The following is a 6,000-nucleotide window of genomic DNA, read 5'->3' as shown; positions in this document are numbered from 1 at the left end:
GCACTGAGCGGGCAGAGCTGCCCGGAGTAGGCAAGTGTGGAGGGAGACCGTGTACCTGTGTTGACGCAGGCGGGGCGCTACGGACGGACCTAAGAAGCAGAATGTGGGCACTTTGGGTGGTGGGAGCAGTCGCTCGTGGTCAGAGCGGCAGAAAACTGGGGAAGACATCCGGCAGCGGTGAGACAACTGATGATTTAGGCTTGAGTGGTCAGAGAGGCAGGCGCTGTTTGACAGAGCAGTCACGGGTGGTAAATGGTAGGGAGGTGGGAAGCAGAGCAGAGAGAGTTCATAGTCAAAGGGGCGGGGGGCAACAGTTCTTAATGGTCAGTGTCTAGGAGAAGCCACCAGTGTGTGTTTACGATCGCAAAACAGGCACTTTTGTTCATGACAGTGCAGCAGGCACTTTGACTAATAAGCAGCTAACCGCGCTATTGTTTATAGTAGTGTAGCTGGCACTACTGGCCAGGAGACATTCAGTTGAGGGTAGAATCGCTTCACGGGTAAACCAGCTGACGGTCAGATGACATCACCGCGGTGAATAACAAAACTTGTGAACCGTGCACAAACACCGTGTGTGCATGGGACGGGTGTGGTTAGGCGGCTGCTGGCGGGCACTGGTGGTTAGGAGGGCAATTCAACTCCTATGGTGGGCACGACGAGGCAGTGTTTGCGCTGGAGGGGCACTGGAGGTCACGGGGTCTCAGCAGGTACTGAGGGTGTTCTCAAACAGACTGTCAAAGTTTACGTAAGCACTAGGTGTGCGCGTGGCTCTGTCTGTGTGTGTGTGTGTGTGTGTGCGTGGCTCTGTGTGTGCGCGTGGCTCTGTCTGTGTGTGCGCATGGCTCTGTCTGTGTGTGCGTGTGGCTCTGTCTGTGTGTGTGTGGCTCTTTTTGTGTGTGCGTTGCTCTGTCTGTGTGTGTGTGCGTGGCTCTGTCTGTGTGTGTGTGTGCGTGGCTCTGCCTGTGTGTGTGGCTCTGTCTGTGTGTGTGTGTATCTCTGTCTGTGTGTGTGGCTCTGTCTGTGTGTGTGTGTGCTTGGCTCTGTGTGTGTGTGTGTGTGTGTGGGTGTGTGTGGGTGTGTGTGTGTGTGTGTGTGTGCGGCTCTGTCTGTTTGTGTGTGCACGGCTCTGTCTGTGTGTGTGTGTGGTTCTTTGTCCGCGAATACTCTCTACTACTCTCTAATGCTCACCTATTGCCATTGTAAATGACAATACCATTTATTAATGTTTTTTAAAAAAAATGTCACGAGCAATGCCAATAGCTCTACCTTTAATAATGCCGAGACCATTGCATTGTAAATGCTTGTTTCAGTTTTATATAGTGCAAACTTGTTGCAAACTTAAGCACCAGTTACATTACACAAGGACATATTCCTGTTCAGAATCACAGGATGCGGAGCAGATGTGAGGCTCAAACCTGTTTTCTCAGCTGGAAGGTTGGCTGCTCTAGCTTTAGCCACATCCTCTCCCACAGGAAGCGTAACATTTTCATTATTATATACCAACAAAGTCATAGTTGTTGCTCATTTATCTTATGCAACTAACAACCATTGACAAAGCCAATAGTCTTGGCTTGTTGTAGGTGTAATGTTACTTGTTGTATTATATATCTGGGTGCAAGGACAGAAGCAGCAAAACTCCAGTGGGGCTGCACACTATGCTGAACACATATTTTTAGCTTAAGTGTCACACCTTAATACAACGGCCACGCCCCTATGAGAGACCCCTAGTTTTTTCATCCCACTAAAGCCCTGCCAAACGTTTGCAATGTCTTATTTTGGTGAACGTGTACAGGGATAGGAAACCCAACAGCAGCTGCTGCTTACTAAATCAAATGTCGATTTTAGTTGCTGTTTTCCGAGCCCAGCAGGAGAGACCACAGGCTATAGGACTCTGATGCTTGTCTGTAGCCTTGACTTTACGAGCAGCCTGCAACGGCTGACTGGTGCCCGGCCTGCCTCTGGGGACTGGAGGGGAGTGCAAACGGTGCAAAGGTGAAGAGGCTCGAGGGACGCGAACGTGTCCGTGCTGTCTGTCTACGTGGTGCGCGTGCAATCTCAGCTCAGCTGCCATCCATCCGATTAGCATTTTCACAGCAAAAGGAAGCAGAAGAAGAGAAATCGAAAGTAAAGGACTGCCACTTCCTGTCAAAGTGAAAACAGAAAAAAAGCAAGATTAAACGAGCAGCTCTGAGTGAGCACAGTGAGTTGAAAGGAGGGACGTTGTCCGAGGTAAGCAAAACGTTTCCTTCTATATGTGCTGTTTGGTTTGAGCCAGAGCGGCGACTTTGATGAACTTGTATGTATTTGTTCATATAACTCACACAATCTGGCTCAGTTTCACAACATGTGTGAGCGTGACTCACATTACCTGCCAAACAACAGAGAGGTCTTTTTTTTTAGACATATAGTTACCCTTATTTGCCTGTTCACTGGCATCACCGGGACTAATATTAATTATTTTGCTAGCCGCCTTCAAGAAAAGAGAGTATTTGATCAAGTACAGTGAAGGTTATCGCCTCTCCCATTTTCTGTACTGTCTTTCAAACATCGCCATTATGCCAGCTGTAAAATGTCACCTTTACTCCGAGCACCTTTGCGCAAGTGGTAATTCAGGTTGGAATGAAGATAAACTCCGCAGCAGCTCCCTTCTCAGCCTGTATTCAGAAAATGATATGTGGTTTATGTATAGGTGACAACTAAAGTGTTTTTATAGTATGTGTGAAAATTACTTAAAACATCCTGCCACAAAATATATTTATTTCATTTTTAATTGGATAATGAAAAAATACCATCGGTCGTGCAAAAAGTATAATTTAAAACAAGCAAAAAAAAGACAGAGGATTCAGTCAAAAAAAGAAAAAGAAAAGGAAATAGAGACCAAACAAGCATTGTTAATTCCAATAGGTCAGACTTATGAATGAAAGTTCCCTTTGTGACATTAATGGGTTTAGGCACTCAATAACTAATTGTACATGTACTGTGTCACTCATCTTGGCTCTCATGCATCCATCACTGGCTCATTCCTGCATTTATTCTCCGACGTAAGCACACTAACACACATTCAACAGCATATGCTAGATAAAAGAAAACAAGTAGAAAAAAGAAAACATGCTGCCGCCTAAACAATAATGAAGCTAAACTTAGCATTGGGTGTGTCTTGCAGCGGTATTGTAAAAAGTTGATCATTGTTTTATTTAAAGTTCCAGCATGACCTTCACATTTAGAACCAATATGTTGGCCATCATGGAATGTTAAACATTGATACACTGTGGACATCAGCATTCTATATTGGACCTCCTAGTTTAGAACAAGTGGCCATGTGGGATGTGGTGCACTGCAGATGACAGGACCGCCAAGTGAGCTACCCATTTGCAAACCCATTAGCACTGTTGGAGAGCTGTAGTATTCTTTTAAGAAACATTAAAATATAAAGAGAAGAAACAAAGGCATGAAAGGGAACTCTAAAAGAAGAAAATTGAAAACTAAATGATTAACCAACTAGCCCTGACACTGAAGTACACTTCTTTTTATGTGGATAGACACATGTGATCAGAAAATGCCACCATTCATAGGGTAAGAGAGCAAATGACCGATGTGGACCAAACTATTATCCCATGCAGTACACTGTCATGGATGGAAATAGAGTGTAAATGAAACTCGGGCAGACCAATGTCATACAAGAGCTGAATCAAAAGCCTTTTCCATATCTTTAATTATTTTTTATCACAAGATCTTGTCAAACAGCCAAGAAGAGATTCTAGCAAGAATTGTTACAGTGCAAATCTTCTAACCCTAGGCTTGTCAGAGGCAGTAACCTACACCAAAATCCTTGCCTACAATGGTAATCTGTGACATTTCATGTACTGAGCTTAAGTTTACCCACAAGGCAGCCATCAGGCACTCAGTCATAACATTACATAGCACCCATAATTACAGTTGGCAAAGCAAAATATGATCTCTCATAAGAGAGCCTAACAAAGATTCTGACAGAGCAAATCTTCTATACCCACTGTTTATAAGAGTGGGTAAACATCATCAAACTCATTGCCTACTATTCAAGTCAAGTCAAAGATCTTTATTCGGATTTAAAAAACATCCATAAAAGTACATGTAAATCACAACAATCATCCATAAAACACAGTAACAGAGGCATTAAAAAAACAATAAAAGATGACATAATTAACCATCATTGTACATTTTATAAAATGCAAATATCAGGCACAAATGGTGATTTCAGAAGGTATAGGAGACTTAAAAACAAGTACACAGCAATTAAAAGCAATAAGAAATCAGTGGCTATGGTATATACAGGAGAGCGACCACTAGTGCAAATAAGCAGTGTGCAAACTAGGCAAGAAATAGTGCAAAAACATATCAGGCCATATTCAATGATACTCGTGATCGGACAGCAGCTTTAAGGAAGCAAGTGACTCTAAAAATTACTTCGTCAGAGCATAACATCAGTAAATCTCCATAGGCTACATTAAAATTCATTAGGGCATTCTTTCGAAAATATGGGATTAAATAATGCTTAGTGTATTTTACATAAAATCCACAAAAGAGCGTAAAATGTAAGAGGCTTTGTTTCCCCCCTAAGAGACAGGGACAACTTAAATTTTCCAAATTTTTGTTGAAGCCTATCGGGAAGCATAATAGATTTTTGATGCTCCCATCCCTGAACCGGAACAGCAGGCTCCTGTTCCATTTGCCCATCTTTTTACACAGGTAGCCTTGTGGCATATCATATGGCCTGTCACATGGTGCCAAAAGGGGTATGTACCTTATAATGGCCGGTTTAACAAACTCACTCTTTTCCCGCTCATTTCTGTAAAGGTCATACAAAGCCCTTTTTACTAAGTTCTTGTGCGAGCAATCGATGGTTTGGGGAGATGTAAATAAATGCCCCTGCTCCACACTTGCTAGGCTTTTCTCCACAGCCCTGAGCCAAGGTATATAATTGACCCGTTCACTTTTTAGACAGTCCAAAATGATATCACGGGTCAAAGAGGCCGCAAAATTCCGCCATATTTTCAGCCAAAACAGGGCAGGTCTAGATCTTATAAAGTCCTCTGTGTAGGGGAGATTCCGTTCCCTATGGCACACATAAGTTGGAGCAGAAATAACCCCCCCCAAGACCTTCCTACAAAATCTGTTCTCTTCGAGCTGGATATTAGTACAGTTCGAGTACCCCCAAACCTCAGCACCATAGGTTCCTGTGGGTAAGCATTGAGTCTTATAGATTTGTAGCAAAGGTATGACAACTTCCGTGTATTTTGGTTGGCGGAGGGAGATTATAGAATTAATGGCTTTGCCCAGTTTATTCCTCCCCAGGGCAACATGAGGTTGCCATGATCCAGAGTCGGAGAACAACAGGCCTAAATATGGAAAAGTGCAAGTGCTTTTTAAAACATTATTCCCAGACAGAATGTGATAAATTTTGTGTTTTTTGGGGCCACAACACATTATAAAGGATTTATTAAAATTAGTGCAGAGGCCAAGATCTGCCATGTACGTGACAAATCCTGATATTAAAGTGCGCAGTGCATTGGGTGTGCGGCCCAAAAGGACCGCATCATCCGCATAAGGAAGAACGGGAAGTGGTTTGCCATTTACATGCGGGACATCACTTGTTAGTTTACACACAAAACTACTTAATTCATTTATGTACAGGATAAAAAGCAAGGGGGGCAGGACGCAGCCCTGTCTGACCCCCCTACCAATTAAAATGTCGCTGGAGACTTCACCATCATTATTCAGACGTACACGTGCTCTCAAATCCCTGTGTATGTGGGCCAAGAAATGAACCAATGACTCATCTAAACCATAATTCAACAAAACCTACTATTGTAATCTGTGAGATTCCAAATAACAAAATACCTGTCTGTAGGCTTGAATATAGACTAATAACAATACACACCTAAAAGCTTATTTTTTAAACGCATGGTTTTCACAATAAGTAAGGCTTACTTGCTTTTTTTTATAGCTGTTCATTACAAACAG

General features: G+C 43.0%; 1 protein-coding gene across 1 annotated transcript in view; it reads left to right on the top strand.

The window, feature by feature from the left end:
* The first annotated feature begins 1,970 nt into the window (after positions 1–1,970).
* OTULIN (OTU deubiquitinase with linear linkage specificity) overlaps positions 1,971–6,000 on the top strand; it is a 352,006-nt gene continuing 347,976 nt past the window's right edge. The window contains exon 1 of the mRNA XM_086965247.1: positions 1,971–2,229. The gene's annotated coding sequence lies outside the window, so the exon portion shown is untranslated. The remainder of the gene's footprint in view (positions 2,230–6,000) is intronic.

This window comes from Lissotriton vulgaris, chromosome 4_1 (genome assembly GCF_964263255.1).
Source record: "Lissotriton vulgaris chromosome 4_1, aLisVul1.2, whole genome shotgun sequence".
In the NCBI taxonomy this organism is placed as follows: Eukaryota; Metazoa; Chordata; class Amphibia; order Caudata; family Salamandridae; genus Lissotriton; species Lissotriton vulgaris.
Note: the sequence above shows the minus strand (reverse complement) of the source record. Positions and strands in the feature narration are given on the sequence as shown.